At 57.4% G+C, this 23,759-nt stretch overlaps 1 protein-coding gene and 1 long non-coding RNA gene across 11 annotated transcripts in view; one reads left to right on the top strand and one right to left on the bottom strand.

Annotated features, from left to right (window-relative positions):
- The window catches only part of POU2F2 (POU class 2 homeobox 2), a 59,891-nt gene that overhangs the window by 2,828 nt on the left and 33,304 nt on the right, over positions 1-23,759 (top strand). The gene's annotated exons all lie outside the window — the stretch shown is intronic.
- Positions 13,376-23,744, bottom strand: LOC148774350 (uncharacterized). Of its 10 annotated transcripts, XR_016035821.1 has the most exons (6): positions 23,654-23,744; positions 20,921-23,366; positions 16,989-19,159; positions 16,840-16,902; positions 16,373-16,483; positions 13,532-15,672 (listed from the first exon to the last, which is right to left on the bottom strand). It is a non-coding gene; the product is annotated as an uncharacterized LOC148774350 (long non-coding RNA). The 10 variants fall into 10 exon arrangements; XR_016035824.1 differs by adding an exon at positions 13,376-13,437 and having other exon boundaries at positions 15,194-15,672; positions 16,373-19,159; XR_016035820.1 differs by having other exon boundaries at positions 13,532-14,906; positions 15,194-15,672; positions 16,373-19,159.

The following is a 23,759-nucleotide window of genomic DNA, read 5'->3' as shown; positions in this document are numbered from 1 at the left end:
CTTCTTGCCCGTTGTCCCTGCCTCTGATCGTGTATTCTGTGTAGTGCTTCCCCGCCTTAAGCTTCATGGAGGGGACAAGAAAGATGTCTCTACTTATCCAACTTGTCGACACCCAGCCCTTAGCATAGTGTAAATGTTCAGTTAAGTATTCGTTGACGGGACTTCCCTTGTGGTCCAGTGGTTACACTCCACACTTCCACTGCAGGGGGCACGGGTACGATCCTTGGTCAGTAACTAAGATCCTGCATGCCTCATGGTGCGGCCAAAAAGAAAGATATTTTTTGAATGAATAAATGAGTGAGCACATAGACATTTAAGCCCACATCCATCCATTTATTCCTTCAGCCACCGTCTCCTGGGGGTTCCTGTGTGCTGAGCCTTGTGCTGTGATCAGGTGATGATGCAGAGGGGAGGCAGCCCCGAGTGGCCTCTGGGGGGCTTCCTGGCTGGTGTGCAGGGGGGTGGAGATAGGCCCAAACGCTGCTAACCTGAACCTGGGGCTCAGGGAGGGGCAGGACTCCGAAAGAAGGGGGAGTCTTTGGCAGGAGGAGGTGGGAGGGCATTTCCTGAGGGTCTTGGAAGACAAAGGGGATGTTACAGCCCGGGTCGGGGGTGGTCACTCATGGAGACCATGGGTGCTGGCTTGATCTGAGTCCCCGTGGACGTCTGAGGCAGGAGCAGGGCTGTGGGCCCCCTTTTCTCCCTCCCTCCTGTCCGTCCATCCTTCCACAAAAAGACATGGTGGCCTTTGGTGTGGACCCAGGCCCTGGGGGCCCAGAGAGACTCTGGCCCGAGTGCCAGGGCCCACCTGGAGTTCCCACACGCCCCACAGGGGCCCAGAGTGCCCTGGAAGCTGGAGCTTAGCGGTGGGTGAAAGGCTTCTGGTGCTGGTCTGATGGGGTGACTGGGATGGAACCCAGGACTGCATCAGGAGGAAGACGTTGAGCTGCTTGGTGGGCAGATCCTCTCTGGAGGGGGCGGGTATGGCCTGGGACACTCCGGGATCAGAAATGCCAGCCCGCATAGCTGCGCAGGTGTTCTGAGAGCCGAGGAACCAGAAAGCGGGGCTGGGAACTTACTCTGATCCCTCAGGCCTGGCTAGCACCCAGGGAGGAGGCTCTGGCTCCAGGAATAGGGTGTGTGCTATTGCCGATGTGGCCTGGGGGTTGGGGGCTGGGCCAGGCTGGAGCTTCATGGCCCTGGCTGCCTAGATGCTGCTGCTTGGCCAGCCCCGGCTGGTGCACAGGGTGCAGCTGGTCTGTGCTGGTGTAGGCAGGCCGGCTGGGCCATGGGTGACGGCGCTCCTTGTTGTGTGTAGAGTTGGGTTCCCCCGTGGGGAGAGGGCTACTGTTTGTCACTGGGGTGCTGTGAAGCAGCAAGAGGTCCCTTTGGTGCCTCTGCCATCCCTGGGTGGGTGGAGACGGCCGTCACTCACCCAGGACTGGGAGTATCTCAGGTGGGGCCTTCCAGATGCGGAGGAGGTGAGAGTGGCTGGCCCTCTTAGCAGTTTCGGTGACCAATGAGTGCCTGGCGTCCCTGACAGTCCCAGGGCAAACAGAAGCTGGAGTGCCTGCCATCCAGCAAGCGTGGAGCCCCTGGGGCTAAGGCACACACCTGACCCTGACTGCACAGTGCGGGCGCCGGTGAGGGCGCGGTGGCAGCAGGCCGGTCACAGAGTCTGACCCAGATGCTGCTGTGAGCGCCCGCCCCCACCGGGCACCATCCCGCTCCCGCTGCTCCACAGTCTCGCTTGTCTCCAAGTTCCCTTCTCTCCTTTTCCTCACCCTGGGGCTCCACCTCCGTCTTCCTCTTTTTTCTCCTTCTCTTGGTCTCCATCCGTGTCTGGTCTCTGCATCCCACCCTGGTGGCCTCCGTTTCCTCTTAGCCTGGATTGGCTTCCAGTCCTGAGTGCAGGGTGCGTCTGGGTCCCTGTATAGCTCTGTCTGCAGCGAGAACCACGGCGGGGATGTGGACCTGCTGCAGGTGGGGAGAGGGGCTGAGAAGAGAGAAGGAGAAAAGGTAGATGAGAAGCAAGACGGGAGGGGCGCCCCCAAGTCCAGCACAGCTTCTGAGGCCCCTGCAGGGCCAGCAGCCCTCCTCCTCCTCCCCTTGGGGCGCGTGTGGGTGGGAGGGTGCACTGGGGGATCATCTGAAGAAGGGGTCCAGGCAGATGCCAGAGAAGAGTGGGAGAGAGACTCGGGGAGACTCAGAGTGCACCCCATGACAGAGAGAGGCCTGGAGAGGAGGGGCAGTGAAGAGCAAGTAGAGAGCCACGGAGACAGCAGGAAAGTCAGCCGGGTAGCAGAGTCAAAGACAGAAAGAAAGCTGAGCACGTGCACGTGTGAGAGGGACAGAGCGCGCTGCTGAGGCCGCCAGGCTCGAGGGGAGGGGGCAGCAAGAAAGATGGACGGGCTGCGGGAGAAGGTAGCAGAGCCATGGGGCAGGAGGGACACGCTTCATGCCCACCCCCCAGCTAGCCTGCTGAGTCCCGTGTAAGGGACCCACCTGAGGCCCTTGTGTGCGTGACAGGGAGGACCCAGTGACCGGGAGCCGGCAGGTGGGCTGTACCGCCACTACCCGCTCTGTGGTGCTGAGCCCAGTCTGCCCCGTGCCCTCCCTGCTGCTGCCCCCAGCCCTCCCTGTCCATTCGGCCTGTCCCCTCCCCAGCGCCTCGGTCCCTGGGTTTTTGGTTCTGTTGTGTTCTGGCCCACATGGAGCCCAGAGGGCCGTGGCCACGGAGAGTGCTGGGGCAGCTCGGACTCTGACCTGGGGGAGGGGGAGAGGTGTGTGTGTGTGTGAGAGAGAGAGAGAGTTGGGGAGACAGAGAGCTGGAGTCGCTCTGGGCTTGGTCACCCTGGGCTCAGTTCCAGCTGTCTGTCTGTCTGTCTCTGCTGCATCGTCACCTTCCCGCCACCTCTAGCGGCGGCGTGTGTGTCTCTGGAGTCCCTCCCACCAGCCGTCTGGCACTCGCTCATCTCCCCTGCCTGTCCCTCTGTCGTTTCTCTCTGCCTCGGCCTCACCTCAGGCTCTCCTGGCTCTCTGCTCGCCTCTGGCTGGCTCCCGTTCTCCCGCTCTGTCTCCCTGTCCTCCCTGCGCCTCCGTCCCTGGCTTTCTGGCTCTGATGTGCCCTGGCCCTCTGTCTCTCTCTCCTGTCTCTCCACCGCCGCGGTGCGTCTCTCCATCGGGTCTTCCCGTCTGCCCTTCCCCGGCTCTTTCTCCCTGCCCTTGCCTCCTGTGTCTGAGTCTCTGTCTCTTCTGGCCCCTTTCATCTCCTGTCTCTCCCCGTCTGTCCCTCGCACTCGCTGTGGGTCTCTCTCGCCCCTCGTCTCTGCGGGTCTCTGGTCATCCGTCCCTGCCTCTGTGTGTGTCTCTCGCTCCCCCTCCCTCCCCCCTTTTTTTCTGTTTCTAACACCCACACTCACATCTACCTCAGGAGTAATTGCTTTTGTCTGGGTTGGACTGGACTTCTGGTGGGGGGAGGGAGGGGGGAGCGGTGGTGCTGGGGGGGTTGGGAGGGACGGAGGTCGCTTGGTGGAGTTGAGGTGGCCTCCGCCAGAGCAGGGGTGCTGAGGAGCAGAGGTCTGGCCACCTAAGGGGGCTGGGGGAGGGGGCCCTGGGCCCATGCTGGCAGGGGTCTGGGGCTTCTGATGGGGAAGGGAAGAAGGCAGACAGGTCCTCACGTTCGGATTTGGAGACAATGTAGTGACAAAACAGGCTAGCCAGCATCACAGTGGCAGTCTCGGCCTCGAGCCCTCCCCCATTCAGATACCCACACTTCCCCCACCCCTGAAACGCCATCGTGTGCCTCGAGTCACCATGACACACATGGGGACACACCCAGAGCCTCCAGCCCACTCGTGGAAATACACGAGGCCATTGGCATGCAGGGACACACCAAGTCACGTAGACACACAGGAAGCACACCGGGTCTCTGACACTCACAAAAAGGAAGCCGCCAACACGCCAGAGACAGACACACCTACAGCCACCCACCAACACAGGCACAGAATCTACACATGCACGGACACATGGGGACTCAGGCTCTGGTTCCCATCCACGCCCAGACATACTCAGCAGGGGCTCGAGCACACACACCAACTCCCACGGGTTTCCTAGAACCCAGGAACACAAAGGCACCACGTTACTGGGCCCCAGGGGTCACTGAGATGCCCCTGGGCACACACCCACACTTCCGGTGGGGACAGGCAGATCTGCATACACACTTACATATCCGAGGACACCCAGGTGGAGGGGACTCTGGCGGAAGCACACGCACACAGAGCCACCTTGTCCCCTGGGACACACCCACCACCTCGTGGTCACAAGGGGTGACTCAGTGGCTGAGACACGCGGGGACACACAGTCCTGGAGCCCCACCGCCGAGCCAGAGGACTCACAGACTTACCTCTCCAGGCATGCCGGGGATGCATGCACGCCCTACACATATGGCCACTCGGCCACTGCAGCCTCCCCTGGAATCTCCTGTCAGATGCCTTGCAAGCCCTCCCCCTCACCCCACGGTGCAGGCCAGGCCTTGGGGCGAGGCCAAGGTGGAGCTGCCCACAGAGACCCCAGGAGGGAGCAGCCAGGACTCTGTGGGTGGGCAACAGGCTGCCCAGGGGAGCCCCACTGTTCTTGGCATCCACTCACCCAAGCTTACCCCAGCACCCCCTACCCCATGGGCTCCGGACAATGCCTCCCCAGCCCCCAGGTGCCCGCTGCCCACCTCCCAGAGGTCTATCCCTCTTGTACCTTCAGAGGGTTCCATCTGCCTGAACCGCTCCCAATTGAGCAGGGACCTGCTTTATCCCAGGAGCTGTGTCCCTCCATCTCTTCCAGCCCCCTGACCTGCCAGTGGGACCCCCGTCCCCACCTGCTGCCCTGCCCACCCCCATACTCACCCCCTCTCCTGGCTGTCCAGGCTTTCCCCCTCCCGCTGTAGGGGGCTGGCACTGGGTGGGGGGCTTGGCCCCTCAGAGGTGTGGGTAAGGGGTCCATGGGGGTGGGGGGTCTGGGTGCGGCTCTGAGAAAGGGAAGCAAGGCAAGCAGGGGAGAGAGAGAGGCAGAGGCAGGCAGGCAGCCAGCCGGCTTTATATCCCTGCCGTATTGATCTACCATGTCACAGACCCGGTCGATAGCCAGCAGAGAAGGAGAGGGAGAGAAGGGAGGGGAGGTTTGGGGGAGGGCAGTGGGACCCCTATAGTCCTCGGCCCATCTGGGCCCTTCCTGGCATGCTGCAGGGGGTCTGTTCCAGCTACCCCCTCCCCAAAAGGGGCCGGTTGTGTCCTCCCCGTCTCCCTCTTGAGTGCGGCCCTCTTTCCCTGAAAGCCACCTTGGTAGAAGACTTTCAGCACAGGAGATCGGCATATTTCTTTCTGTCTCTGGCGGCTTTCGGTCTCTCTCGTGGGCATGGGGAATGGGGGTTTGGGAATGGGGAGCTCAGGATTGTTCACTGTCTCAGCTCCCCGTGGCCCTGGGTTGGGCAGGCAGGTGGGAGGCCCAGAGACAGTGTGGGCTTAGGACAAGGATGGGCAGGACTACAGATCTACCTTCTTTGCTGTGTGACTGTGGGCACGCTAGAGAACCTCTCTGAACACCCTTTTCTGAAGCCATCTTTGGCACAGGAGGGTGCTAAAGCCCTCCCACCTTTAGCACAGGAGGGCTCCATCCTCATTGGTTTTCTGCCCTTTTTGACTTGAAGTTCCACCTCGAAGCTGTACTCGGCCAGCACTAGAGACAGAAGGTGTTTAGAATGTCTTTCTCCTGGTCCCCCCACCCCAGCGGCCTGAGAGAGGAGAAAACAGCCTCTTGCTCTCCTCAGCTTCCTCTTCCCTCTGAAGAAACTGCTTCCACTTGCCCCCCACCCCATCAAGGGTTCCCCTGATGGGTGGGAAGGGAGGGGTGTCTCCCTAGAAAGGAAGCAGAGAGAGGGGGGCTCCATCTAACGGGACAGCGCTGAGAACCCTGGGCTGTGCCTCCCTTCCGGAGCCAGCCCTGCCTCTGTCTCCTTTCCGGGCCTCAGTTTCCCCCCCAGCCCCAAGCTTCAGGGTTCTGCGTGGCTCTGGGATCCACAGGGGTTGGTGCTGCCGGGAGGCCGGGCCACCTGGAGGGTGAGACCAAGGCCAGAGGGGCGCCTGCCGCCCCGCCCTCTGCCAGGAGGGCCTGGGTCTCAGGTGCGGCCCCCCAGCTTCTAGCTCCCTGGGGCTCCAGTTCTTTGTCTGTCCAGACCCTCCTCCCCTCCCAGCCCAGCCTCCCCGAGAGGTTGAGGAATCACCTTAGCCTTGACCCGAGGGGGAGGGCAGCGGAGGGGCAGGCAGGCCCCACCCCGCCTCCTGCCCACGGCCATCCCCACAGCCTCCTTCCTGTTTCCCCGAGTTCCAGCCTGCTGCCCCCACAAGCGACAGGCCGCTGCTCCCTTTGTTAGGGAGGGGGAGGGGAGAGAGCTGAGCTGAGGGGACGTGGCTTGACCCTCGACCTCTCCCCTTCCCTCCTCCCATCCGGGTCCCCAGGGGCCCAGAGCCCCCTTGACGGACAGTTCTGACCATCAGCCAAATGGCTCTGGGAGTGAGCAGGGGGCCAGGTAGGGGGAAGGGAGGAAGGCCTGGCTTGGGCCCTGAGCCCCCCAGAGGCGGGTGTCATGTCATGGGTGGGGGGGAAGCCCTTAGGACGAGGGGCAGGGGACGATAGGCACCCATATCATGGGGGGAGCCTGATTTGACTGGGGGCTGTGGAAGCAAAGCGGGGCTCAGCCCAGAGATAGCAGCTCTGGACACCCTATGGGTAGGGGCCTGGCCGGGCAGATGCCCCCACCCCACCCCTACCCGGCCTGCGGCTTTGGGAGTGCAGGGAGGTTTTTTTAAAAAAAAAATTAAAAGAAAAAAAAATAACAGGAGCAAGAGAAGCTGGGGGAAAAATATATAAGAAAAAATATAATAAGAACTAAGCGGTGGCTGCAGGAGAGAGAAAGGGCAGGAGGCGGGGAGGGGGGCGCAGGGGGGAGGGCGGCTCGGGCCCTGGTCGCTGCGGAGGCCCGGCCGCCGGCCTCCGCGCCGAGCCCTCCGCGTCCCCCCTGCCGGCCCCCTCCAGCCCCGATCGATCCAGTTTCTTGGCAATAAAGCATTTTTATTGTCAGCTGCCCTGAATGCCAAATGTGAGCCTGGTCCTGCTCCCCCCTCAACCCGCTTCCTCGCCACCCCTCCCCCAGCCCCTCTCCCGCTGCCCCCCCCCCACCGCAGAATCTGCCTCGTCCATCACCGAGACCCACTCCTCTTCCTCCTGGTCCGTGTCAGCCGCAGTCCTGTACATGCTCAATAATCCACCAAGCCCTCTCCCCAGCTCGGCCGCTGGGCACCCCTCCCTGACTGACCCCAAACGCCAAGGGGAGCGGAAAGGTGTGCTCCGGTGGAGTTGCCTAGGGGGGCATAGGGATGGACAGGAGGCTGTTGGGGCGGGCAGGCGGGGAGCTGGTGGCCACAGGTTGAGGGAGCCATGGGCAGAAGTCCGGGCAGCAGAGGGCAGGGCACAACAGAGAACAGGTGGGGTCGCAGGCCTGGCCCCTCTGGTTCCTGCCCCCCGTCACACCGTCGTGATCCTCTAGGGTCAGCTCTGCTCCCTCCACACTGAACCTGGGCCCCTGTCCAACCAGCCCCTGCCACCGTGGGCAGGGAAACAGGCTGGGGTTGGACACCCCTCGCGCACACAGTTGCCTCAGCCCCTTCAGGTTCTGGGGACAACGCTACACACCCCACAGGACCGCGGTGTGAGGGCCAGAGGAGCGGGTGTCGGCGAAGCAATTTGCAGAAGGCCCGGGCAGCCCCACCCCGGCGGCCCCCTCCTCTTGCCTTCCGCTCTCTCTTTGTCCCTGTCCCTGTCTCTCCGCTCTCCCCATTTCTGTCTCTGTCTCTGCATCTCTCTGTCTCTGACTCTCTTTTCTGCTGCCTCTCCCCCGGGGATGTAAGCACACACACCCTTCTCTGTTCCACCTGTCCAGTCTGGCTGTCCCTCCCTGCACCCCTGTTAGTCTGCCCGGCTCCCTGCTTTTACCTTTCTCGTCCCACCTGATCCCTGTGTCCCCCTCTCATTTCAGTCTCCCTTGGGTTACCTCCCCTCCCATGGCTGAGAAAATAAACAGAGGCCCAGGTCCTGGAGAGGCAGCAGAAGGCAGGGGCAACAGGGCTCAGCCCTCTCTCTTTGCAGGGAGGGTGACCCTGTCTACACCTGCAGAGATGGAACTGGAGAACCCAGTTCTCCAGAGATGGGCTGCAGAGACGGCCTATGTTCCAGCCACTTGCCTGCTCTGAACCTCGGTTTGCCCCTGAAAAACGCTGCTCAGAGGGCACTTATGGCCCCTCCCGTGGAAACCCGTGCTGCAAAGGTCTGGAGTTCTCTGGGGAGGGTGCCGGGTGGGGGACCGAATCCTTCCACTGGGGGGCATGGTCACCCCTCCACGCAGGTGCCCCCATGATGGCATCTCAAGAATGCAGGCCTGCTCTCTCCCTCCTCCTGGCAGCTGGGGATGGTGAGCTGAAGAGAACCTGGGATGCCAGGCTTTTCACTCTTGGTCTGGGCAGAGGGGTCGACCGCACCAGGGTGGCGCTTTAGGGAGCAGTGCAGGGCATGACCCCCAGCCCACCTCCCCTGTCACCTGGCGGTCAGGGGCTGCCTCATTTGTCCGCAGATGAGGGTCTGCCCACGGATGGGGTTCCGGAGATATGTGTGGAGCCTGTGAGGAAGTGAAGAAGGACGTGCGCCACGTATAGACCAGAGGAGAGAGGGAGGGAGGGGTGGGAGATGGCCGGGAGGTGGGGCAGAGCGGGGGCGGGGCTGCGGGTGGTGGGGAAAGAGCAAAGGGATTCAGACGCCTGTGGGTTGAATCCACGGGAAGGCGGGGGACTCTGGGGAGGAGGAGGACTCTGAGACAACCCCCGGTCTCCTTGCTGAGCCGCCACCCTCCACTGAGGACTCGGTGACCCACCCTTCGTCACATCCCTACATTAGGGCAGTGCTTACATGTCCCCCCCACCCCCCGCAACCCCGGGGTTTTGCAGCGACCCCGTTTGCCACGGGGAGGAAGGAGCTCACTGTCAGTCCTTCGCGCAGCACCAGGCAGTGTGGTGTAGAGGGTGCTGTGTGCACACGGGCCTCCTCACATGGCATGTGTGCACTCACGCCTAAAACACTGTGTACTTTGCACCATGAGGAGTTATTTGGTATTATCTTCAGATGCTAGTTTCCCTGACTAGTAAAGAACCTCCCTAACAGGAGAGAAGAAGATCCCTGTGAGGGAGGCCGGGCCCCCTGGGCTGGAGCCAGCCTGGGCCCTGGGATGGAGATGAGGTTTACAGGTGACTGAGGTGTGATGGCCTGGGAAACCTGAAAGGAATGGAGGGGGCTCTGGGGGTGGAGGGTGGAGAGGGGCAGATCGAAAGGCCCTCTCCACCATTTCCTGGTTCCCGCCTCCACAGCCAAGCGCAGACTTGGGAGTCCGGTTCCAGATGCCCCTCCTTTGAGAGAACCTTTCTGGTGACCTTGTCCCCACCAGCCTCTCATCATTTCCCAAATCTGTCCCCAGGCTTTGCTCACGCTGTCCCCTCACATGGAAGAGCAACACGGTAATAGCTGCTCATGGACCATGTACTGCGTGCTACACACCTGGCCTTCGGGCTCTTGCCGGATCCCCATCAGATGGTGTGGCATGATCATTATTCCCATTTTGTGGATGGGGACACCGAGGCTCAGGGAAAGGAAGTGGCTCACCCAAGATCACCAGCCAGTGAGTGGCAGAGCCAGGACTGCCATTCAGACCCTCTCCATTGGTCCAATCCCACAAATGTTGGTCAAGAACTCACTGCAGGGACCTCCCTGCCCCAGTGGTTAGGATTTTATGCTTCCACGGCAGGGGCCATTGGTTCAATTCCTGGTCAGGGAACTAAGGTTCCACGTTCCCACATGCCCTGCAGTCCAGGCAAAAGAAAAAAAACAACACTGTGAGGGGGTCAGGTTTTGTTGGAGATGCGTGGGAAACATAATGGCCTTGATGTGAGGGGCTCAAGTCCCAGCTCTGCCATGGACTTGCTGTGACACCGTGGGAAGGTGGTTTCTCCTCTCTGAACTTGGATTTCCTCCTCTGGGTCAGAGCCACCATCTCATAAGAGCCAGAGAACGAGGAGCTGTAAAACGCCTGGCAGATAAGGTTACTTGACAAATGGTCATTCCCTCCTCTCTTGTTCTTCTCCGATCCTAGCCCATCCTCTAGGTTCCAGCTCTTTCAAGCTTTTATATTTGAAGGGTATTTTCCCAGGTGGCTCAGCGATAAAGAATCCGCCTGCCAAGCAAGAGACGTGGGTTTGATCCCTGGGTTGGGAAGATTCCCTGAAGAAGGAAATGGCAACCCACTCCAGTATTCTTGCCTGGGAAATCCCACGGACAGAGTCTGGCAGGCTATTCCATGGGGTCGCAAAAGAGTCGGACATGACTTAGAGACTAAACAACAACCTCTCATGCCCAGTTTTGTCTCTTTTATTTCCCCAAAACACTGTCAATATTTTTTGTCTCTTGGAATCCTCACCACTACCCTCTAAGGGAGGCATTTTATATATATGTATACACACATATGCTGCCGCTGCTGCTAAGTCACTTCAGTCGTGTCCGACTCTGTGCGACCCCATAGACGGCAGCCCACCAGGTTTCCCCGTCCCTGGGATTCTCCAGGCAAGAATACTGGAGTGGGTTGCCATTTCCTTCTCCAATGCATGAAAGTGAAAAGTGAAAGTGAAGTCGCTCAGTCGTGTCTGACTCTTAGCGACCTCATGGACTGCAGCCTACCAGGCTCCTCCGTCCATGGGATTTTCCAGGCAAGAGTACTGGAGTGGGGTGCCATTGCCTTCTCCATACACACATATATATACATACAAAAAAGGTATATATAACTTTTTTTTTTGGCTACATTGCACGGCATATGGGGGTCTTAATTTCCTGACCAGGAACTGAGCCCTTGCTCCCTGTAGTAGAAGCATGGAGTCTTAACTGCTGAACCGCCAGGGAAGTCCTGGGAGGCATTATTGATTTGACAGAAGGAGAAACTGAGGCTCAGAAGACTCAAGTCTCCTGCCTCAGGTCCTCGTCCCCATAAACGACTCATTTGTCCGAGCACTGTGCGAGGCCCTTGGAGATAAAGAAGTGAACAAAACTGGCACAGCTGATGTCCACAGAGTTGACAAGGAGAGGAGGCAGACCTTTATCACAGGGAACTGTGATAAAGTCCCCTAAAGGAGAGACAAGAATAGGGAGACCACACAGAGAGAGCAAGACATTTAAGCTGAGCCTCAAAAGATGAGTAAGATTTAACCAGGCAGAGAGCATTTAAGGAAGAGAGACCGGCACATGCAAAGGGCCTGGGGTCTGAAAGAGCTTGGTTTGAGGAGCACAGAGGAGGTGGTGAGGCTTAGAGTAGGATAGGAGAGAGAGGAGAGCAGCTGGCAGAGGCTGGATCACACAGGACTGTAGACTTAACTAAGGGGCTTGTTTTCTGGTTTAGGTTTTCGTTTATGTTTTGGCCGCCACGCATGGCTTGCAGGGTCATAGTTCACTGACCAGGGACTGAACTCGCGTCCTTGACAGTGAAAGCGCAGAGTCCTAACCCCTGGACCCCCAGAGGATTCCTGGATTAAGGGATTCGGGGTTTATTCCCCAAAGGAGAAAGGTCTCTGAAAAGCCTGAAGCAAGGGGGCAACCCAGCCTGATTAAATTTCAGAAAGACCCTTTCTGGGTGCAAAGGGTCAGATGAGACTATCAGGGTCCAGTGTGGATGCCCAGAGACCAGCAGGAAGGAGGCTGCTGACGTCACCGGGGCCAGAGCTGGTGGTGGCCCGGGCGAGTGGAGCAATGGGGAGAACCTCCCAAACTGTGCCGATGGCAAGGCTCAGAGAAGCGGGGTTGCTGACCCGAGGTCACGCAGCTGGTCAGGCAGAGTGAGGGTCTGACCCAGGGCACACCTGAGATTTCCTTTCAGCAGACAGGTGCGACTTTCCTCTGGGGAAGCCTCTCGGAGGCAGAGACCTGGAGTGTATCAGTTTGATGTTCTCCAAACACACCTCAAAGTGCCTGGTGTCTTGGGCACTGATAGGGAGTCCAAGGTTAGAAAGAGGTCGTCCATGGAAGTGAGTGAGAGGGCTTCCCTGGGGAGACTCCAGGCAGGAGGTGAGCAGGGAGTGAGCAGGTCTGAGATGTGTGAGCCTGGAAAATGGACCAGGGCCCAGAGATATGATTCAGTGTGCAGCCCAGACTTGCTGTGACTCAAGGTGGGTCACCAGCATGACAGCTTTAAGGGAATGGCTCATATTGGCAGGAGGCCCTCCTGGGCCAGGGATGGGAGGCATGTAACTGTCTCAGGCAGCCAACCCAGGTCCAAGCCCAGTGTTTCCTGCCACACTAAAGGGAAGAGCCGGCAGGGGTCTGGGGAGCAAGGGGAGTCCACCTGCCTGGATGCTCTTCCTGGTTCCTTCTGGGGGACCCCAGGCACAGGATTCAACCTGGCAGAGCATCAGTTCTTTCATCTGTAAAATGGGCATGGTGACAATGGTTTCTCCTTGGAGAGCATGGAGGAGATTCAATGAGAAGATGCATAGAAAGTGTCTCTAACTGTAGTTCAGGGTTTCACCTTGAATCATCTAAAACAGAACTCTTGATTCCCTGTCCCTGAGCTCTTCCAGGAGCTGTCCTCCACCTCAGTAAATGGTTGTGTGTGTGTGTGTGTACTCAGTCACTTCAGTTATGGCCGACTCTTTGCGACCCCAAGGACTGTAGCCTGCCAGACTTTTCAGTCCATTGGGATTCTCTAGGCAAGAATACTGGAGTGGATTGCCACGCCCTCCTCCAGGGGATCTTCCCAACCAAGGTATCGAACTTGTGTCTCTCCATCTCCTTATTGGCAGGCAGATTCTTTACCACTAGCGCCACCTGGGAAGCCAGTAAACCAATGAATGATTATCACACAAAAAACCCTTCTCCCAAGATCCTTTGCTTCAGGTGTCCAGAGCTCGAAGTTTGCTTCCATTACGGCAGGGAGTATGTCTCATACGGTCTGGGTCAACCTGATTCCATCGAGTTAAAATGTTTGTGGAGCAGGGCCCTCTGCTGATGCTGCCCAGAGGCCACACAGTTCCGGAAGAGGCAGAGAGGTTGGGCGGTTTGCGTAAAGTCACACAGCAAGGACTCAGCAGGCTCCACAGAGTCTGAGAGGGGCCAGGCCACTTCTCAGTTTTGAGCCTCCCAGGATGCTGAGAATGAAAGAAAGCCAAAATGGAGTTGCAGGCTGGGCTCTAAGCAACAACACCAACAAAGTGCCACACCAGCTGATATTTACAAGGTCATTTCAGGATTTATTAGAACAAAATTCAGCGCGTCCTATGGCTGAGGTGGTTTGGCAGTGGCACCCAACTGTAAAATAAAAAATGCACATCTCGGTTAATGAGGCCCTTTGTGAATATAATACCCGGGCCAGGTGAAACCCCTGCCCCCGCACCATGCCTCCCTGAACTCTACAGCTGGGACCTGACCACTTGTTGCTGCTGCTGCTGCTGCTGAGTCGCTTCAGTCATGTCCGACTCTGTGCCACCCCATAGATGGCAGCCCACAAGGCTTCCCCGTCCCTGGGATTCTCCAGGCAAGAACACTGGAGTGGGTTGCCATTTCCTTCTCCAATAGGTGAAAGTGAAAACGTGACTTCAAAGTTGACACCTTTTCCATCATCCTCAGTTGCGTTTGCAGAGATACAGGAGGCCTAGGACCTCCCGGATTTTCAAGGGGAGAAGCACACGCATGATCACACAGGCAGCGTGCCTGGTGGTAAGGAGAGCCAGGCTCTGGGATTGACCTGCAGGCTCCAGTCCACCTAAGGGTGTGCCTCTGAAAAGCAGGGGGGTAATAACAGCACCTGCTTTATTGGATCGCTGGGAAGATGCCAAGACAGGATGCACAGAGCCCGTGGCTGCGTGGAGCAGGTGCCTCCGGGTAGCTGCTCTTATAACTTATGATAATCGTGGGACCCTGAAGGGGTGGGATGGGGTGGGGGGAGGGGAGAGCGCCTGGAGGTTTGAGAATGCTCAGGGGTGTGGCCAAGGCTGTTTGTCCCGGTGTCCTCAGCTCTCTTGAGCTTCCCTGGTGGCTTAGTCAGTAAAGAATCTGCAAATCTACCGGCAGTGCGGGAGACCCAGGTTGATCCCTGGGTCGAGAAGATCTCTTGGAGAAGGAAATGACAACTCACTTCGGTATTCTTGCCTGGGAAATCCCAGGGACAGAGGAGCCTGGAGGGCTACAGTCCATGGGATCACAAAGAGTCATACTGTGAGATTAAACCACCAACCAACTCTCTATCTTTTTTAAATATTTTTTTTTATTTGGCTGCACCAATTCTTCGTTGCGGCATGCGGGATCTTTGATCTTTGTCGTGGCATGCAGAACCTTTAGTTGTGACACGCAGACGACTTAGTTGCTGCATGTGGGATCTAGTTCCCTGACCAGGGATCAAACTTGGGTCCCCTGCATTGGGAGCTCACAGTCATAGCCACTGGACCACCAGGGAAGTCCCTCTGTGTCCCCAGTTCTTGGCACAGGGTCTGGCACAGTGGGCCATCTGTGAGGGTGTAGGATTGAATTGTCCTGAAGAAACTCTGACTGCATTGAACGAGGGGGTGGGAACACCAGGGAGGAGGGGGAGCTCATGGGAGGGCGTGGCCTTTGGTGTCTTCTCCCCCTCCTCGTGAGGCCATGCGGGCGCTCCTGTGAGCTTCCTTTTGTGTGGTGCCCCTTAACTGCTGCAGCAAACAGAGCTTCCTTGGTGGCAGGCACAGGGGACAGAGCAGTGCACACGTCAGGCGCAAGTCAGGGTGACTTGTCACAGTTGTAATCTGTATGGTGAGTGGTGGCTTTACGTGAACACATAATAATGTGTCTACATAATTTATTAAATGTAAGTTAAATAAGCAAATAAAGAATGGAAGAGGGCTCTGCCCATCCCAGTGATGGAAGAAAGCCATGAGCCACGGGTTATGATTAATGCCATTTTGTGCCCCTGAGGCCCTTTTAAATAGGAGAGTGAAACCGAACAGAACAGATCTGCTCCCTGTCCTCGCAGCGTGGACATTCACGAGGGCGGGGATGGATGATGAACAAGCACAGGAACACAGACACTCACACGCCAGTGACAGGTGCTGAAGGAAACGCCAGCCAGTGAAGGATGGAGAGCGATGAGGAGGGGAAAGGCCGTGTGGGCTGGGACGATCAAAAAGACTTCTCTGTGGACTCCTGGAATAAGCGAGGGCATGCTGCACCGCCATCCCTGGGCAAAGACAGCACCAGCCAGCAGGGTGGGCGAGAGCAAAGGTCCTGAGGCACATGGGAGCTTCAGCCTGGAGGACGTGAGTGAATGGCGAGGAGCGACGGGTGTGTGCGCGAGCGTGCTCAGGTGCTTCGGTCATATCTGACTCCTTGCGACCCCATGGACTGTAGCCCACCAGGCTCCTCTCTTCCATGGGATTCTCCAGGCAAGAATACTGGAGTGGGTTGCCATGTCCTCCTTCAGGGGATCTTCGCAACCCAAGAATTGAACCCATGTCTCTTATGTCCCTTGCCTTGGCAGGCAGGTTCTTTACCACTAGCATCACCTGGGAAGGCCTGGGGAGCAATGGAAGGTGATGTGTTAAAGGCGAGCAGGAGCCGGGTCGCAGACTGGCCAATTAGGATAATGGGTCTGGAAGCTGTCTTCGTTGGCCAGCCTCCCTGAGGCTTCCCAGGCTTTGGACTTTAGTACCCTGGACAGCAGCCTTGGCCCCTTGGAGCTCTAGCAGCCTGGGGCGCACGCTACCAAATCTGGCCTTTTATTAACATCTGCTTCTGGGCAGTGAACTGGGGGTGCAGAGCAGACGATACCAGAATGAGTGGGAATTGGCCCCTGCCTGCAGGAAGCACGCTTATGTGAGAGAGTCATCAACGTACAGTAGAATCAATCTTTATCAAGTGGACGTCTGCAGGATCGCCACCTAGGTCTGTATACAGGAGGCAGCCAGAGCCCAGGACCCTCCCTCCTGCTGGAGGTGACCACTTTCTTCACTGTGGGGGATAATCAGTCCTTTGTTTCACTTTGTAGTTTGCTACCTGTAACTCATGCTGCTGCTACTGCTAAGTCGCTTCAGTCGTGTCCGACTCTGTGCAACCCCACAGACGGAAGTCCACCAGGCTCCCCCGTCCCTGGGATTCTCCAGGCAATAACACTGGAGTGGGCTGCCATATAATGTTAATTCAAAAATGAATACAATCTCATTATAAAAGCCAAAACCATATCAGAAAAGGTTAAAACCTCATTTGAGGGACTTACATGGTGGTCCAGTGGTTAAGACTTCACCTTCCAATGCAGGGGATGGGGGTGCCATCCCTGGTTGGGGATCTAAAATCCCACATGCCTTGTGGCCAAAAAACCCCCCAAAACCTAAAACAGAAGCAATATTGTAACAAATTCAGTAAAAACTTTGAAAATGGTCCATATAAAAAAAATCTTTAAAAAACCCCATTCAAGTCGATTCTGCTTTCCCAGGGGGTTTCCCTGGTTGCTCAGTGGTAAAGAACCCGTCTGCCAACGCAGGAGACACAAAAGACGTGGGTTCGATCCCTGGGTCAGGAAGATACCCTGGAGGAGAAAATGGCAACCCACTCCAGTATTCTTGCCTGGAAAATCCCATGGACACAGGAGCCTGGTGGGCTACAGTTCGCAGGGTTGTAAAGAGTCAGACACGACTGAGCATGCACACAGACACACATGCACTTTCCCACTTCTGGTCCACTCACCAGAGGTAGTTGTCATTAGCTGATTAGTTACCCTTTGGGCCTTCTCTCTGCATTTGTCAATACCTGCACACCCATAGAAAATACATAGAGGTTTTGGTATGTGTTTTACATCAATAATATTAAGTTGTGTAAATCATTCTGCAGCTTGCCTTTGCGTTCAGCAGAGTCTTGGAGAACTTTCCATGTCCATATTCATAGATCAGCTCCATCATCTCTCATGATCACATACTGTTCCTGAGGATGAATATGCTACGCTTTATTCAGCCACTGTCTTATGGTAGCATTCTATGTTATTTCTGATTTTCTCTATTTCAAACTTTGGTGTGATAAACACTGTAAACTTTTTGAACTCCTTGTGCATGGTAATCAGTATTATATTTAAGATTAACAATAACAGAGTCCTACTATATAGTACAGGGAACCATTAAAAACAAAAGAAAAAAGATTAGTTCCTGTCAGCCCATGTTGCACGTGTGCTCAGTCGTGTCTGACTCTGCTGTCCCACGGACTGTAACCTGCTACGCTCCTCTGTCCATGGGATTTCCCAGGCAAGAATACTGGAGTGGTTTACCATTTCCTCCTCCAAGGGATCTTCCTGACCCAGGGATCCGAACTTGGGTCTCATGCATCTCCCGCTTTGACAGGTGAATTCTTTACCACTGATCAGCCCATGTTACTGCCCCCTTTTCAAAGATGAGGATCCTCAGAGGCTCAGAGAGGTGAAATCACCTGCCTAGGGTCATACAGCAAGTGAATGGAAAGACCAGTTTCCACGCTTTCAAGTGTTTGACTCCCAGATCAGTGCTTGCATGCTAAGTTGCTTCAGTCGTGTCCAATTCTTTGCGACCCCATGGACTGTAGCCCACCAGGCTCCTCTGTCTGTGAGATTCTCCAGGCAAGAATGCTGGAGTGGGTTGCCATTTCCTTCTCTAGGGGATCTTTCTGACCCAGGGATCAAACCTGCATCTCTTATGTCTCCTGCACTGGCAGGTGGGTTCTTTATCAGGAGCGCCACCTGGGAAGTGCTAGTGCTTATATCCAGCTCTATGAAGTGTCACGGTATAGGGGCAGATGTCCTCACTCAACGGGGCTTATCTGCAGACCAGTGCTGGACTCCATTCTACAAAAACGAATGAAACCCCACCCTGCCCTCCAGCCCTGCCCTGTGAGGGCAGCCTCATTGGGAAGTAATTTCAATGCAGTACAATTAGTGCTAAGCCCAAGATGCCTGAACTGTGGGAAGACTGAGGCCATCACTATTAAATAAGCTTCCCTAGGAGTCAGAGACAGCTTCCAGAGAGGAGAGATTTGAGCCGAGGCTGTAAAGGCCAGTAGAATTTGCCCAGCAAACACAGGAAGCTCAGAGGATGGGTACAAGGGGAACCCCAAGTTGCTGAACCCAGAGGAAGAAGGCGAGCTCTGAAGGCAATTTGCCCATGGAGACTGGCAGAGGCCCATGTCCACTGGAGCTGGGAAAGCCAGCCCTGGATTTCATTCTGTGGGCTGTGGGAGCCTGGAAGGAGGATCCATTCATTAAGGGAATACCGCAGAAGACAAGACAGAAAAAAGCACCTGCTTTCAGAGAGCTTACATTTCAGAGGGGGAACAGTTAGGCAAGATGACAGTGCCTGAGTTCCAGAGAGCACTACAAAGAAAACAAAACTGGCCACTGACTCAAGGGACACGAGTCTGAGCAAACGCTGGAGATGGCGATGGACAGGGAAGCCTGGCATGCTATAGTCCATGGGATCGCAGAGTCGGACACGACTTAGGGACTGAACAATAACTGGAGTGGAGAGTGGCTGAAGGAGGGCTTCTGGGAGGAGGCGGCCTTTGAGCTAAGTCCTGAAGGGTCAGAGGAAAGGGAGGAGATGGGGAACAGCATTGTAGGGGAGGGGTCGGCAAGGTCAGAGGCCCCAAGTGGGGACAGACTCAGCTTTCTCTGGTGTGGCAGGCACACAGTGCTCTTGCTAGGAGAAGTGAAGTCCCGCAGGTGCCTGGAGGCCATCCATGGTGAGCGGGCCGGGCTTTCCTGGAGGCAGCAGCCGGGTTACTGGAGGGAGGGCTTCTGGACCACTCCGAGGGCCCCTGCATTTCAGCCTTTGGACAGCTCCCTGGGCTGGAAGGAAGGACGGCTCCATCAGCCTGCAGAGTCAGTGCTGGTGCTGGTGCGCGGGAGGTCTGGGCTGGAGTAGAATCTGCAGCCTAGGGGTGGGCGGGGGCTCCTGTGCCCCGGGCAGAGCCTCCTCAGGGGAGGCCCAGGGCCGGGCACCTGCTTCTTAGGATGTCCTGGTGGGTCTGTTCCGGGACAGCCTACAGCCTGGGACACAGACAAGCCCAAGTGAGGAGTTGCAAGCCCAGGACAGCAGTCTCGGTGCAGGCTTTGGGGTCGGAGAAACTCAGGATCCCCCCAGGCCAGCTGTGTGAATGTGGCTGCTAATGGAGCCATCAGTCCATCTTGCCTGTTCTTGTCCCTTTCAAGCCACAGAATGTTAACGGCTGGAAGAAGTCTTAGAATGCTCCTCCAGCCCACCTCCCACTTTTAGGTGGGGAAACGGAGGCCTGGAGAGTGCGGGGGGCTGGCTCTGCGTCACCAGATGACCAGGTTCAGAATGGGGACCTGTTGGTCTTCTGACTTTTATCTTCTTTGGGCCATGATGCTTCCTGATTTCTTTTTGTGTGTGGTGAATGCCTGGGATTTCTGGTGGGTCTGGGAAACTGATGGTGGGCGGGAGATGCATGAGGAGTGTTTGTGTGTCAATTTATTCAGCATCTGCTGACTTCCTGGTCCATAGACCTTGCTGACCTCCCTCTACCCCCCAATCTCCAGCACTGACCTAAGCATCTTCCCCAAATCTGCTCCCCTTCCCAGTGTACATCAGTGATGGCCTGAGCACCCACCCATCCACCCTGCTCAGCTGCCTGCTTGCACGTCCATCACAGTCCTCAAGACTCTCACTCACACTCATGCGCTCATCTGCAGCCTCACGGCCCCATGCTCTCCTGTTGTCTGGACCACTGTCCTAGCCTCTCCTCTGGTTATCTGCTCCAGCTGCTACCCACCAGCCTGGGCTCACATCAGTCCCCGGTGGACCTCTCTTATACAGACTCTTCCTCTCTTATACAGACTCTCTTCTTATACAGAATCTTTCCACCTAACATCAAATCCAGCCTCAAGTCTATGTCTTGGGATTCATCTTTGACTAGCATTTATCGGATACTTTCTGAGTCGGTTATGGAATATCGAAAACTTCCATCAAATCCAGTCTTCCCTTTGGACTATGAGCTCCCTGAGGGCAGATTTCAGATCTAGTTATCTTCCAGGTCCTCAGCCCCAAGCTCACAGCTTGGCTCTAAGGGACACACAGGAAAAGTTTTGGGGGCTTCCCAGGTGGCACAGTGGTAAAGAATCTACCTGCCAATGCCTGAGACATGGGTTCGATCCCTGGGTTAGGAAGATCCCCTGGAGAAGGAAATGGCAACCCACTCCAGTATTCTTGCCTGGAAAATTCCGTGGCCAGAGGAACCTGGAGGGTTATAGTCCATGGGGTCCCAAAAAGACTTGGACACGACTTAGCAATTAAATAACGTCAAACAAATATCACTGATTATACTGCAGGTAAATGGCCTCAGCCTGGGGTTGGCAAACCATGGCCCACAGGCCAGATCTGACTTACTGTCCGTTTTTGTGCAGCTCTGAGGGCAAGGCTGAGGAGGAAGGAGGTGTGTAAATAGGAAACGAAGGCTTGAGCCTGGAAGTCAGGAAGAGGTGGACAGGCAGTGCCTGGGGGTGAGGGGGCAGGTGGGGTTTGACTCCACAGTATCGGAGGCCTTACTGGGAGGATTGCACGACCCTGCAGCAGGACCAGTCAGACATACTTTGGTCTGTGTGTCTGTCTGCCACCCCTCATCCTGCTTTCCTCTGTGTCTGAGTCCCTAAGTCAGCTTTCCCTGACTGTCTACCCCACCGACCCACCTCACCATGCAGAGGTGGCCCTCCTTGGGCTCTGCTGAACACTGTTCTGCCAACACTGAGATGCAAAGGGAGGTTAATGTCGATGAATCTCAGACCCGAGCTTACCTTCTGGCTCAGCTGTCAACTCATAGGCAACCCGGTCTCCTTGTCTCCTGCCATCCTGGGGCCCTCTCGGAGTTCCTGCATGCTACAGCCCCGGAGATGAGGCAGCACTTCAGGGAAACCCTGCTCGGGTCCCCACGCAGAGCAGGGACCTGGCTGGGGGTCCCCACGCGGAGCAGGGATGCGGGCGGGGGCTGAGCGAAGAGGTCGCCAGGGACAGTGGGATGCAGAAAGAGGCTGGGGAGCCAAGCCACAGAGAGGGTCCCTAGGGGCGGCCAAGAGGAAGAGGCCATGGTTGGGGGCCCTGAGGGGTGAAGAATCTCGCTCTGCTGTCCCCGGTGGGCTGGCTGCTCCCCCCACCACTCCCCGCCAGGCCCCCAGGGGACCTCGCTCTAATAATGTATTTGATCGACTCGCCGGCCGCGTACAAGCGATTATTGTCTTGTCGGGAGTCAAACGTATCGATCCGGTGAGAAATATGAGCGGAGCAATGGGGCCCGCGTGTCAGTTACCAGCCCCGCTGGCCCTGGGGAGCCCCCTACGTCTCCTTTAATTACCGCTCAGCCCTGAGCCCAGCCTGGTCTCCCCTGTGCCGCCTCCCTCCCAGGCTCCCTGCACCCCCAGTGGCCCCCACTGCTCCCCAGCTCCCAGACCCTACCTGCCTGGCTCAACTTGGCCTGAGGCCTCGTCTCCAGCTAAACGGCCACCATCTCCCGTGCCTGGGCCTCCCCGTTCCTGGCTACCAGGACCTGCCCACCCAGCATGCCCCTAACTCAGCTCCTCTGTCCTCTCCTGGGCAGGTGGAGGTCTCAGGCCCATTCTTCTTCAAGATGCCTCAACTCCAGCTCAGAGATTCAATTCTGGTCTGCCAGAGGCGATAATAGTGGAGTCAGCTTGAGAGGCAAGAGGGGTGGGGTGATTTCACCCACCATGGGTGTGGGGGGGGCATGAAAGGCTGTCCCCAGCTCCACCTCTCAGCCGCAGGCCTGGGAGGGCAGCACCGGAAACGGGGTGCATCTCTCCCTTCTCTGAGTTACCACTCGGAGCTCCCTCTTGACCAGGATGCTGTTGACTGTGGAGCATGGGGGGTGTTTTGGTGGGGTTTTGCTCCCTCTATAAAGTCCTTATTACCCTCATTTCCAAGTCTTCCAAGACGTAAATCCTAAATAAAAAAGAGTTTAGTGGGCAAATGCAGCTGCAAGACAAGGCTCCAGTGCCATCGTCCGTCCACCAGATTCCTGACCCTCCCGTATAGAAATCCTGCCATCTGAGAGAGAGAGGCAAAGAGGTGGGCCTGGAGGCAAGAGATCTGAGGTGAAGCCAGCGGGTGCTGCAGGGTCTCCGAATCTGCTCAGATGAATGGCCTTCACAATATGGAATGTGATGAGTGTAGTTGGTGGGGGTCACTGTCCCCTCTGTGCAGATGTAAGGACCACCATCATTCTCATGGAGTGGGCCTGCCTGCCTGGGCGTGTCTGGGCTGCACAGGGCCTGTGTACAGGCAGAAAGGCACTCTTGAAGGTCTGCCCGTGTGTCGTAAGCTGCATGAGTGTGCATGGGTGTGAGCATGGGCACACATGGCTGGGAAGTATGCCTGGGTACACCTGTATAGCCGAGCCCGTGTGCCCGCATGAAGCAGAGGGTTCTGTGCACAGGCGGGTAGTGTTAGTTGTCAGGGCCTGGGCACCAAGGAGTGTTTCCATGTGTCTGGATGTGCACACGTGTGTGCGAAGTGCTGGGGTCCCTATGTAGAAACACTTGAGCGTGTGTACAGGGAGCCAGCCGTGCGTGTGCGCGCGCGTGCTCTGGGGCCCGCCGCGCAGGGTCGCAGCGAGTCCCGCAGGGCGCGGAGCGACCAGGTGGGCTGTCTGGAGGCAGCCGGCGGTCCAGCAGCCTCGGACCGCGCGCGGGGAGGCGGAAGCGGGCAGCGGACTCCGCCGCGCCTTTGTCTGCGCCTCCGCGCGCGGGGAGCCCTGCGCCTTTGTGTGACCCTCGCAGGTGTGCGCGCGGGGGCGGGCGGGGGAAGGGGAGGGGCGGAGGGCGGGGCGCCTCCTCCGCAGCCGGCCCCGCCCTCTGGCCCATTGGCCGGGCGCTGCCGCCCTCTGGCGGGCACGAAGGGAAGCGTTGGGCCGCGAGCGCCGCAGCGCGAAGGGCCAGCCCTTGTCCCCCGGACCTGGTACTTCCCTCCACCCCAGCCACCTTCGGCTCCCGCTTTGCCCCCTGGAGGACCTCCTGCCGCTCCAGGGCAAGGCCCGGCCTACCACTGCCCACGGGTACCTCTTCTCCCAGTGGTGGCCGCGGACACCTCACCTGCGGGCAGAGGCGCGGCTGGGTTCCCCGTTGGCCACAGTCTGCGGAAGCCTCCTCCTGCCCTGCTTCTTGGCTTCAACACTTCTTGCCTCTGAGCCCTTAGAGAGGCCACATCACTTCTCTGGTCCTCAGTCTTTGTCTGTAAAATGGGGGCAAATAGCATCTTCAGAGATGGTGCTTGTCTGGTGCGACAGGCAGGGCCTAGCATTGGGAAAGGCCCGCCCCAAACTCCTAGCTAGTGTTTTAGTATCGGTGTTTTGGGTCCACCTTCTCTCCCAGACCCACAAGCCCTGCTTCAGATGTGCCAGCCGGGTGGAGGCGTCAGAGGGGCAGGGCGCAGCTCCTGGGGGCACAGCTGCAGAGTCAGCTCTTCCAGCCTCCCTGCGCTCTATCCCCCCAACCCCCACTTCCCCAACACACACACACATGAATTGGGGTCCGCTGCCGGCTGGGGTGGGCCTTCGGGCACGGGTATTTTCCCTTCCGAAGGGGGCGGACCCTGTGGTTTCCTCCCAGGGTGACTTCCGGCAGC

The sequence above is a fragment of the Moschus berezovskii genome, chromosome 22 (genome assembly GCF_049115385.1).
Source record: "Moschus berezovskii isolate FMDL1 chromosome 22, NW_MosBer_1.0, whole genome shotgun sequence".
In the NCBI taxonomy this organism is placed as follows: domain Eukaryota; kingdom Metazoa; phylum Chordata; class Mammalia; order Artiodactyla; family Moschidae; genus Moschus; species Moschus berezovskii.
This window is presented reverse-complemented; position numbering and strand designations above follow the sequence as displayed.